Below are 12,536 nucleotides of genomic sequence, written 5' to 3'. Positions count from 1 at the left end.
CAACAACTTCCTTCCATTTGTAACAGAAGTTTCTTTTTCATTTATAAATCCTTGCTCAAAAATACGATAAACTACATTCTTGTTGAACTCCTACAGTGTAGGAGTATTGGTTTGTGTTCTTTCCTAGGACTCTATTTTATAGTATTATCAAGTTCATTTTCTTAAATTTTAAACTCTTAAAAGTTCTATCACATATAACTTCCTTATTAAGAAGTTGATATAAATAAAACACTTAAGGCAGTTGGTACAAAATTTGCTTGCAATAGGTAGTTGGTTGAATTTTAATTTGGTGCTGATGATGAGTTTAGTTTTGGACTGATCCCTCCTTTTTTTTTTTTAAGATTTTATTTATTTATATGAGAGAGAGAGCAAGTAAGAGAGAGCATGAACAGGTAGAAGGTCAGAAGGAGAAGTAGACTGCCTGCGGAGCTTGGAGCCTAATGCGGGACTAGATCCCAGAACTCTGGGATCACGACCTGAGCTGAAGGCCATCTCTTAACCCACTGAGCCACCCAGGTGCCTGGGCCTGATCCCTCCTTACCATCAAGTTTATTTACCTGATCAGAAATTGTCATTTCATGCATGTGTGTCTTTGGTTACTGCCAAATAAAAAGTGAAGTTGGTTTTATTTGAATCCATTACCATTCTTAGAAAAAATGACTCCTAAACTATAGAGACTTAGGATTCTTGCCATATTTTTGTCATATTTTGGTAAAATATGACTGCTTCAGGCCTCATTTATTTATTCAGTGATTTCTTGAACATCTACTTTGTGCCTAGCACCATTGTAGGTGCTAGAAAAATGGACTGAAATCTCTCCTCCTCGAGCTCATGTTTTATTTAGTGCTGAAAGACAAACAATAAAAAGTAAATAAAACACGCAGGTTGTTAGATTGTGATCAGAACTGTAGAGGAAAATAAAGTAGGGAAGGGGGATAGGAGTACAGGCTGAGATTAGGGATGCTTCCATTTAAAACGTGGTAGTCAGAGAAGGCCTCACTGAGACATGATATCTGAGTAAAGACCTGAAGAACTGCAAGGAAACTAGGTTAGCCACAAATGAGTGAGCAAGAGAGATGGGGGCTGAGAGGTGATGTGGGCCATGTATGAATTTGGCTTTTACTCTGATACAAGAAGCCATTCATTAGAGGATTTTCAGTAGTGAGTCTTGTATACCTCAGTAAAAACTACAGTCAACAAAAAACCATAAGTAGAGAAGAGTGCTTATATTACTCTAGCCCCTGTCTTGAAAATGAACTATAGAAGACCAAGGGCAAAATCAGGGAAATTAGTTGGGGAGCTATTGTAATACTCTGGCAGGAGATGGCAGGGGATTGATTAGGCTAGGCAGCTAGCAGTGTGGATGATAGAGGTTTGATTTTTTATATGTTTTGAATTTGTTGATAGTGTGAATGTGAAATAAGGTAAAATGTTGAGAGTGACATCACAGTTATTAACCTAAGCAAGTGGGAAAATTGTATTGATACTAATTGAGTTGGGGAAGACTAGGAAGAATAAATTTGGAAGGGAAGATGAAGACTTTGGCTTGGGGCATGTTTCAGTTTGAGAGGCCTGTTAGATATCCAAATGGAGATGCCATAGTCATTCATTTATATGAACTTAGGGGAATGTTCTAGGCTATAAATATCACGGAACATTTTTAAGTGTCATGGGAATGAATTCAAATAAAACCAGGGAAATGTGAATAAAATCGGTATATCACTGTCAATATCTTGGTTATGATTTTGCACTATAATTTTGTAAGATGTTATCATAAACTGGACAGAAGGTGCATGGAGTCTCTATGTTGTTTCTTACAACTACATGGAATATAAAATTTTCCCAAAACAAATGTTAAATTAAAAAAAAGTTGTGGGACTGTATGAGATTACCAAGGGACATAGAACTAGAGAGAAGGTAAGGTCCACAGATTGAACTCTGGGGAATCTGACAAGAGGGTTAGGGAGATGAAAAGTTATTGGCAGAGGAAACTAAGCAGGAGTGGCCAGTGATGTAAAGGGAGAACCGGGGGAGTGATGGTGTCTTTTTTGTAAAATATGAGTGCAGACATGTTGTAGAGTTCTGGGATTCTTTATTCAATATTGGTTATACATATGTGTTTAAATTTGTTCTTAGGAGATCACTACAGAATGCCACATATCTGTATCTCTGGTAGCAGAAACTTTTGGCCTTAAAAAAACTAAATGTCCACGTTACTCCTCAGCACTTCTAACTTCCTACAAATACTCTCATAAAAGTGATTCTCTAATTCTCTTACATTTTTACAAAAGAAAGTAACTAGGTCATTGTTTCCCAAACTCTGAATTGTGGAACTAGTGTGTCTGTAATTTTTAAACTATCTGAGGGGAAAGGTTTCCATGGTCAAATAAATTTAGGAAATGCAAGTTAAAATTAAATAAAGTCTTTAATATAGGATTTTTCCTGCAAGATGTGGCCTGTGATTATCAACAAGAATATTTATTTGACCCTGGAATGTTTTTTCCTTCAATACTTATTAACTTTCTGACATTAATTTCCATCAGTTAGTAAGTAGAATGCTGATCTAGGGGAGTCATTCTTTAGATCTCCGAATTGGGGAATAAAAAGTAATTGTGTAAGGTGTTAACTAAGATGGACTCCTAGACTTTTCTTTCATGTTTATGAATCTTCGTAAGGTAGAGTTTATAACTGGATGCTAACAATGTACATGTATTTTTAGAAATTACAGAAAATGATATCTGCTATTTATAAAATCTGAGAAATACATAACAAGGAGAGACCAGTTATTAGCATATTCTGCCTCTGAATATAGCAGCAAGGGTTTTTTGTTTGTTTGTTTTTGGAGGGTAGGGTTACCTTTCTTGATTTCACACTAAGATGTTTAAGACTCTCATATTTATTTATAGCTTCTCTTTGTTACTCCTTATGCCTACTTCATCTGTATACCCACTTATTTACTTGAGACTATTGCTTTTTCCTGTCTTTTATTATCTGTTAAGGAGTTTCTTACATTGTAAAGTTTTCTTTCTTGCTTAAACAGTGTCAGGAGATCTTCCTTGATACGAAGATGAGAGTTTTTGCTCTTGTTTCTTTATTGATTTTCTGCTTCGATGATCTATTTCTGAGAGAGGTGTGTTAAGATCTCCAACGATTAATGTATTCATATCAATATGACTCTTTATCTTGGTTAACAGTTTTCTTATGTAATTGGCTGCTCCCGTATTGGGGGCATAGATATTTACAATTGTTAGATCATCTTGGTGGAAAGTCCCTTTAAGAATGATGTAGTGTTTCTGGATCTAAGACTATAGTCTTTAGTTTAAAATCTAATTTGTCTGTTATGAGAATCGCTACCCCAGCCTTTTTTTGAGGCCCATTGGCATGAAAGATGCTTCTCCATCCCTTCACTTTCAGTCTGGATGTATCTTTAGGTTCAAAATGGGTCTCTTGTAGACAACATATGGATGGGTCCTGTCGTTTTATCCAGTCTGCAACCCTGTGCCGTAACTGTTGATAATAACTTCTGATGATTGTTTCTACTTCCTTGGTGTTCGTTGTGATCTCTCCCTTTTCGTTCATAATTTTATGTATTTGAGCTTTCTCTCTTTTCTTTTGGATTAGTGTCGCCAATGGTTTATCAATCTTATTGATTCTTTGAAAAAACCAGCTTCTAGTTTCATTGATAACGTTCTACTGTGTCTCTGGTTTCTACCTCATCGATCTCAGCTCTAATCTTGATTATTTCCCTTCTTATGTGTGGAGTTGGTTTGATTTGTTGTTGATTCTCCAGTTCTTTAAGGTATAGAGACAGCTGCTGTGTTCTGGATTTTTCAGTTTTTTTGAGGGAGGCTTGGATGACTATGTATTTCCCCCTTAGGACCGCCTTTGCTGTATCCCATAGGTTTTGGATCAAAGTATCTTCATAGCCATTGGTTTCCATGAATTGTTTCAGTTCTTCTTGATCTCCTGGTTGATCCAAGCATTCTTAAGCAAGGTGGTCTTTAGCTTCCAGGTGTTTAAGTTCCTTCGGAACTTTTCCTTGTGATTGAGCTCCAGTTTCAAAGCATTGTGATCTGAGAATGTGCAGGGAATAGTCTCAGTCTTTTGGTATTGGTTGAGTCCTGATTTGTGACCCAGTATGTGGTCTCTTCTGGAGAAAGTTCCATGTGCACTTGAGAAGAATGAGTATTCTGTTGTTTTAGGGTGGAATGTTCTGTATATATCTATGAGGTCCATCTGGTCCAATGTGTCATTCAATGCTCTTGTTTCTTTATTGATTCGAAGATGAGAGTTTTTATACCCAGCTCTTCATTAAACCCTCTCAGAGGGTTAAAAGGGACAGTGGTTGAACAGCACAGGCTCTGCAGTTGATTGCTTAGTGTGGTGTTCCTATCCTGCTGTTTATTAGGGTATGTGTGAGTTTGGGTAGATTACCAGACATTTGTGCCCATTCATCATTTGTAAAACACAGATAACAGTACTTGCTCATAAAGCGTTGAGGGAATTAAATGAATTAGTATATGCGTAAAGTACTTAGAAAGTAGTTGGCACATAGGAAGTGCTCTACACGTGTAAAGTTATCATTTTTACTACTGTTATATTACTACTGTTCATGATTTGATTTTTGCCTGTATTTTATTCATCTTAGAATAACTTCAGTTTTCAATTGGAGCTTCCCATACCATTTCACAGATCACTTTTTTTTCTCTCTCTTTTTTTTAATTGACATATAATGTATTATTAGCCCCAGGGGTACAGGTCTGTGAATCGCTAGGTTTACACACTTCACAGCACTCACCATAGCATATACCCTCCCCAATGTCCATAATCCAACCACCCTCTCCCTACCCACCTACCCCTGGCAACCCTCAGTTTGTTTTGTGAGATTAAGAGTCTCTTGTGGTTACACAGATCACTTTTGTTAACTTTCTTTTTCTAACCCTGTGTGTGTGTGTGTGTGTGTGTGTGTGTGTGTGTGTGTGTGTATGTTTGGAGTTATTATTTTTTTTAGAGGGTTTTAATCAACCTTTATAGGAGCATAATATATGCATTTTAAAAAAGATTCTATTTTTTTATTTTTATTTTTTATAAACATATAATGTATTTTTTTTTAATTTTATTTATTTATTTATTTGACAGAGAGAGAGATCACAAGTAGGCAGAGAGGCAGGCAGAGAGAGAGGAGGAAGCAGGCTCCCCGCCGAGCAGAGAGCCCGATGCGGGGCTCGATCCCAGGACCCTGGGACCATGACCTGAGCTGAAGGCAGAGGCTTTAACCCACTGAGCCACCCAGGCGCCCCCATTTAATGTATTTTTATCCCCAAGGGTACAGGTCTGTGAATCACCAGGTTTACACACTTCACAGCACTCACCATAGCACATACCCTCCCCAGTGTCCATAACCCCACCCCCCTCTCCCAAACCCCCTCCCCCCAGCAACCCTCAGTTTGTTTTGTGAGATTAAGAGTCACTTATGGTTTATCTCCCTCCCAATCCCATCTTGTTTCATTCATTCTTCTCCTACCGCCTTCACCCCCCATGTTGCATCTCCACTTCCTCATATCAGGGAGATCATATGAAGTTGTCTTTCTCTGATTGACTTATTTTGCTAAGCATGATACTCTCTAGTTCCATCTACGTCGTTGCAAATGGCAAGGTTTCATTTCTTTTGATGGCTGCATAGTATTCCATTGTGTATATATACCACATCTTCTTTATCCATTCATCTGTTGATGGACATCTGGGTACTTTCCATAGTTTGGCTATTGTAGACATTGCTGCTCTAAACATTCGGGTGCACGTGCCCCTTCGGATCACTGGAGTTACTATTGAAACAAACATTAGTTATACCATAAATTTTTTTGTTATCTAAAGCTCTCCAAACTTCTACTGTTAGAGAATGTCTGTGAATGCTCCTATGTTCATTTTAGTCATAACTGTATTTTTCCCCTAATTATACTGCATTATACTAACTGCAGTATGGTTCATCTCATATTTTCAGTCCACCTTTCTGGTTTTGAGGTCCTTCTGCAGCCTCACTCTAGTCCTTTTGGTATTTGACTACCTGAAAGAGTTGACTCTTTTCTGCAAACTTGGAGAAGCTACTGTGCATCTCCTATTCTATGTCACTTCTTCAAATACAGAAACCTACTGTTTTTAATCCTCCACACTGAAAAATATCTGTACCACTGTAAAGTATGGTGTCGTAAAAGGAGTGCAGCTTTGGAATAAGGTAGTCCTAGGTTTAAATCCTAGTTGGGTGTCTATCCAGCTTGTTGAGCCTCAGCTTCCTCATCAGTGAAAGGTCCGTAATTAAAGTCTGTGTGGGGTAGTTTTAAGAAATAGAGATTAGGTATGGAAATTAAATTAGTTAAATTATTAAATAATTGAAGGTATTTAGTTAAATAATTAAAATTACTTAGCATTGGCCTGACAAAAAATACTTAATAACTGCGTGTTGTTGCCATGGCCTCTTCAGCTACTGCTGCTGTCACTACTACTACTATGATGGCTCTTCCTGTTCCTGCTCCAGCTGTTACTGCTATTACTGCTGTTAATACTGCAATTACCGCTACTACTGATGACAGAAGACCCTGGGAACAGCCTATCAGTGGCACCTTCTCGTCACTGAGAGTTTTAATGCAATCCATCCGCACTGTAGTTATTTGAAATTTTGGCTTACAGTTTCCAGGTCACGCAGTCCATTGCTATCGACTGCGGCACGGATGGCTCTTCACTGCAGGGCTTCGGTCTCATGTGTCTGATGTATTCTCCAGTGTGAGATCGAGCTAGAGACTATGAAATAATGTTCTTGTTTGAAACCAGTACATAATACTCTCTGTTGAGGAGGAAAACAATCCTTTTGAGCTTATAGAAACCCCTTTTTAAAGAACACTTTTAAAATTATTACAATGCATTCACTTTCTGACTTAGTCAATATTACTAGGCTTATGGAAATATGTGATTCTGCCAATTAGCAGTACTAACGTGGTCATTCCTTTTGTAGACCTTTGAAATGATTTTAAAAATTGCTTTTCTCAGGTGTTAGATCATAATTCAATCATGGAATTGTACTTTTCTATTTGTTTCACCCTTATTTCTATTTTCTTCTTCCTCTGCCTTCTCCAATACATCTATCTGAGTATATTAATTGTAACAGAATAGAAGTAAAATTTTAGGTTTTGCAAGGTTATTTTTTTTTCTTTTTCTTTTTAAAAAAATTTAAATTTTAGTTAGTTTACATACAGAGCAATACTGGTTTCAGGAGTAGCATTGTGTGATTCATCACTTACATGCAACACCCAGTGCTCAAACAAGTACCCTCCTTAATACCCATCACCCATCTAGCCCATCCCTCCACCCAACTCCCTCCATCAACCCTCAGTTTGTTATCAACTGTTACGAGTCTCTTATGGTTTGTTTCCCTCTCTCCTTTTTTCCCTTCCTTCCCATTTGTTCATTTGATTTCTTCCTTACATTCCTCATATGAGTGAAATCATATAGTATTTGTCTTTGTCTGATTTACTCATTCACTTAGCATAATACACTTTAGCTCCATCCACATTGTTGCAAATGGCAAGATTGTATTCTTTTTGATGGCTAGTAGTATTCCATTATATATATATATATGTCCTTCTTCTTTATCCAATCATCAGCTGATGAACATTTGGGCTCTCTCCATAGTTTGGCTGTTATTGATAATGCTGCTATAAACATCAAGGTGCATGTATCCTTCATATCTTTATTTTTGTACCCTTTGGGTAAATACCTAGTAGTGCAATTGCTGGGTCATAGAGAAGTTCTATTTTTAACTTTTTGAGGAACCTCCATACTGTTCTCCAGAATGGCTGCCCCAGGTTGCATTCCCATGAACAGTATAAAAGGATTCCCCTTTCTCTGCATCCTTGCCAACACCTGTTGTTTCTTGTGTTGTTAATTTTAGCCATTCTGACAGGTTTGAGGTGATAGCTCATCTTGTTTTTGATTTGTATTTCCTTGATGATGAATGATGTTGAGCATCTTTTCATGTGTATGCTGGCCATCTGGATGTCTTCTTTGGAAAAATTTCTGTTCGTGCCTTCTGCTCATTTCTTAACTGGATTATTTGCATTTTTGGATGTTGAGTTTGATAAGTTCCGTATAAATTTTAGATACTAACCCTTTGTCAGATATGACATTTACAAATATCTTCTCCCATTTTGTAGGCTTTTAGTTTTGTTGCTTCCTTCTCCATGCAGAGGTTTTTTTTATTTTGGTGAAGTTCCAGTAGTTTATTTTTGCCTGCCTTTGGCGATGTGTCCAGTAAGAAATTGCTGCAGCTATGGTCAAAGAGGTTGCTGCCTATGATCTCCTCTAGGTTTTTATGGTTTCCTGTCTTACATGTAGGTCTTTCATCCATTTTGAATTTATTTTTGTGTAACACAGTGTTCCAGTTTCATTCTTCTGCATGTTGCTGTCTAGTTTTCCGAACACTGTTTGTTGAAGAAACTTTTTTTCTGTTGGATATTCTTTCCTGCTTTCTTGGAGATGAATTGACCATATAGTTGTGGATCCATTTCCAGGTTTTATCTTCTGTTCCATTGATCTGTGTGTCTGTTTTTATGCTAATACCATACTGTCTTGATGACTACAGCTTTCTTTGTAATATAGCTTGAAATCCGGAATTGTGATACCTCTAGCTTTCGTTTTCTTTTTCAAGATTCGTTTGGTTTTTCAGGATCTTTTGTGGTTCCATGCAAATTTTAGGATTGTTTGTTCTAGCTCTTTGAAAAATGCTATCAGTATTTTGATGGGAATTGCATTAAAGGTGTAGATTGCTTTGGGTAGTATAGACATTTTAACAATGTTTGTTTTTCCAATCCATGAGCATGGAATGTTTTTCCATTTCTTTGTGTCCTCTTCAACTTCTTTCGTCACTGTTTTTATAGTTTTCTGAATACAGATCTTTTACCTCTTTAGTTAGGTTTATTCCTAAGTATCTTCCTGGTTTTTGTGCAATTACCAACTGGGATCGATTTCTTTTTCTGATTTCTTATTGGTGTACAGATATGCAACATTTTTTATGGCAATTTTATATCCTGCGACTTGCTGTATTCATAGATTGAATCAAGTTCTAGCAATTTTTTGATGGAGTCTTTCACATTTTCTGCAGTATCCTGTCGTCAGCAAATAGTGAAAGTTTGACTTCTTCCTTGCTGATTTGGATGCCTTCTGTTTCTTTTTGTTGTCTGATTGTTGAGACTGAAACTTCTAGTACTATGTTAAATAGTAATGGTGAAAGTGGACATCCTTGTCTTGTTCCTTACTGTAAGGGAAAGGCTTTCCGTTTTTCCTCACTGAAGATGATATTAGCTGTAGGATTTCATATAAGGCTTTTATGATGTTGAGGTATGTTTCATCTATCCCTGCACAAGGTTAATTTTCTTGACAGAAAATTTAGGTTAGAAAGATATTTCCCTCTAACATATCATAGATATTTCCCTCTAACATATTATGAGTCCATAGTAAATCCATAAAGTGTCAAACTTGGAAAACTGGGCTACTTAACCAGTTGTCTCTTTTATTGATTAAATCAAATGTCCTGAAAGCCACAATTTGACGTGATTTTAAAAGTTGGTCTAGTTCTCTCAGCTTACCTCCAAGTTTGTTCTTAGCAAAGTACAATGGGAGGACACTGACTGAAGTCAAAATATCAGTTCAAGACACATCTCTCTCACTAATTTTATGTTCATATTACTTCAGTTTCTTCATTTTTGAAATGCAATTAAAAATAATCTTGGGTGGCTGTCAGTTAAGCTTCCAACTTGAGCTCCACATGGGCATGGAGCCTGCTTAAGATTCCTTCTCTCCTTCTGCCCTCCCCCACCAATTTACATGCATGTGTGCTCTCTCTAATAATAATCTTTACACTGTTGTTTAGAAGATTTTAAAAATGTAGAATATTTTACAAATAAAAATTTTTGTTATATTGTGTTAAATACCCTTAATTTAAGGAGTACTAGGAAGGAATGAAAACAAAACTGACTTTCCTTGAAACTGAGTTCCTCGGTCTTATTTCAGAATGGCTAGAGTTTTATACTTAGCACCAGCTGTAACTGCATAGCTCTTTAATAGTGTAATATAAGTAACCCTTCTGTATATCCCTTGACCCAGAACATTGATTCCTTGCCTTTTGTGTGCAAGACTCCATATCAAGTGCTAGAAATGGAAATATGAGTAAGACATGGTTCATGCCATCAGAGTAATTACAGAATAAGGCAGTCAGAATTGTAGACACTGAATCCATATCTTCACAGGGCCCATGGTACACTGATTTCACAATGAGTTAAATACTAATACCATGTATATATTACATTAAGTGATTTTTGTGAAATGCTATACCAGTAGAGAATCTGGACTTGTTTCCAAAGACAAATATCACTATTATATCATTCTAAACTATACCAGTAAGTCATTAATTATCTTTCATAACTGCAAGCAGTAAGTAAACTCTTTTAGAAGTAGAATGGCAACATTTTTAATAAGTTTTACATCTAAGAATACTATTTCTCTTCAAAAATGTTTACTTCCATTGAATACTATGATCATTGAAGAATATGTAAGAAATCATTCCATTATTTCCCTGTGAAATTCTGAAATTTGAACGAATTAGTCATTCTGAACATAATATAATCTAAGTTGGAGAATCTTAAGTATTCAAAGTGGTCAGTGTCTTCATTTCATATATTTTATTTAGCAGGAAAAAAACGGATCTCATCTGTGAGATATGCAGAATTTATTTGGGGCTTGTTTCCTTCTCTAAACTAAAAAAAATTTTATTTGAGTATAGTTGATACACAATGTTACATTAGTTTCAGATGTACAACATATGGTGATTCAGTTTCTCTGTATGTTATGCTGTGCTCACCAGAAGTGTAGCTGCCACCTGTCACCAGACAACATTATTGCAATATCATTGACTGTATTTTTCATGCTGTGCCTTTTATTTCTATGACTTATTTCTTTGATAATTGGAAGCCTGGATCTCCCACTCCCCTTCACCCATTTTGCTCATTCCCCATCCCATTCCCCTCTAGCAACCATTAATTTGTTCTCTATATAGGTCTGATTCTGCTACTTGCTCATTTTCCTTTATTCATTAGTTTTTTAGATTCCACATATGAATGAAATCATACAGTATTTGTCTTTCTCTGACTTATTTCACTTAGCCTGATACCCTTTAGGTCCATCCATGTTGTCACAAGTGGTAAAATCTCATCCTTTATGGCTGTGTAGGATTCTATTGTGTGTGTGTGTGTCTGTGTGTGTGTGTATGTATAACCCCTTCATTATCCATTCTATATTGGTGGATACTTGATTTGCTTCCATATCTTTGGTGTTATAAATTATGTCCAATGAACATAGGGATATATACATCTTTTCAAATAATGTTTTTGTTTTCTTTGGGTAAATAGCCAGTGAAATTATTGGATCATGTGGTAATTCTATTTTTAAATATTTTGAAGAATCTTTATACTGTTTTCTTTTTTTTTTTTAAGTTTATTTATTTATTTGACAGACAGAGATCACAAGTAGGCAGAGAAGCAGCCAGAGAGAGAGGAGGAAGCAGGCTCCCCGCTGATCAGAGAGCCCAATGTGGGGCTCTGATCCCAGGACCCTGGGATCATGACCTGAACTGAAGGCAGAGGCTTTAACCGACGGAGCCACCCAGGCGCCCCTTCATACTGTTTTCCACAGTGTCTGTACCAATTTACATTCCCACCAGCAGTGCACAAGGGTCCCTTTTTTTCGCATATCAACACTTATTCTTTCTTCTCTTTCTGATTTTAGCCATTATGATAGGTGTTAAGGTGATATCTCATTGTGGTTTTGGTTTGCATTGCCCTGATGATGAGTGATACTGAGTATCTTTTTATGTGACTGTTTGTCTTCTGTATGTCTGCTTTGGAAAAATGTATGTCCAGGTTCTCTGCCCATTTTTTAATTGGATTATTTTGTTTGTGTGGAGTTGTGTAAGTTATTTATATATTTTGAATATTAACCTTTTGCCAGATATATCATTTGTAAATATTTTCTCCCATTCAGTAGGTTGCCTTTTTTGTTTTGTTGATAGTTTCCTTCACTTCAATAAAAAACGTTTTATTTTAATAGAGTCCCAGTTGTTTATTTTTGCTTTTGTTTCCCTTGCCAAAGAAGACATATCCAGAAAAATATTGCAATGGCCAATGTCAGAGAAATTGCTGCCTGTGTTCTCTTAAGGGTTTTATATGGTTTGGGGTCTCATACTTAGGTCTTTTTTTTTTTTTTAATTTTAGCGGTAGAGTTTTATGAATCATCAGTTGCATATAATAACCAGTGCTCACTCCATCAAGTGCTCTCCTTAATGCCCATAACCCAATTATCCCTTCCTCCTACCCACCATCCCTGCATGTAACCCTGTTTGTGTTCTAGAGTTCAGCATCTCTTATGGTTTGCCTTCCTCTCAATTTTCATTTTATATTATTTTTCCTTCACAGTTAGATCTTCAATCCATTTTT

The 12,536-nt window shown here is 36.5% G+C and overlaps 1 protein-coding gene across 11 annotated transcripts in view; it reads left to right on the top strand.

The window, feature by feature from the left end:
• Nucleotides 1–12,536, top strand: part of ZNF280D (zinc finger protein 280D) — a 135,850-nt gene that overhangs the window by 89,897 nt on the left and 33,417 nt on the right. The gene's annotated exons all lie outside the window — the stretch shown is intronic.

This window comes from Mustela erminea, chromosome 5 (genome assembly GCF_009829155.1).
Source record: "Mustela erminea isolate mMusErm1 chromosome 5, mMusErm1.Pri, whole genome shotgun sequence".
In the NCBI taxonomy this organism is placed as follows: Eukaryota; Metazoa; Chordata; class Mammalia; order Carnivora; family Mustelidae; genus Mustela; species Mustela erminea.
This window is presented reverse-complemented; position numbering and strand designations above follow the sequence as displayed.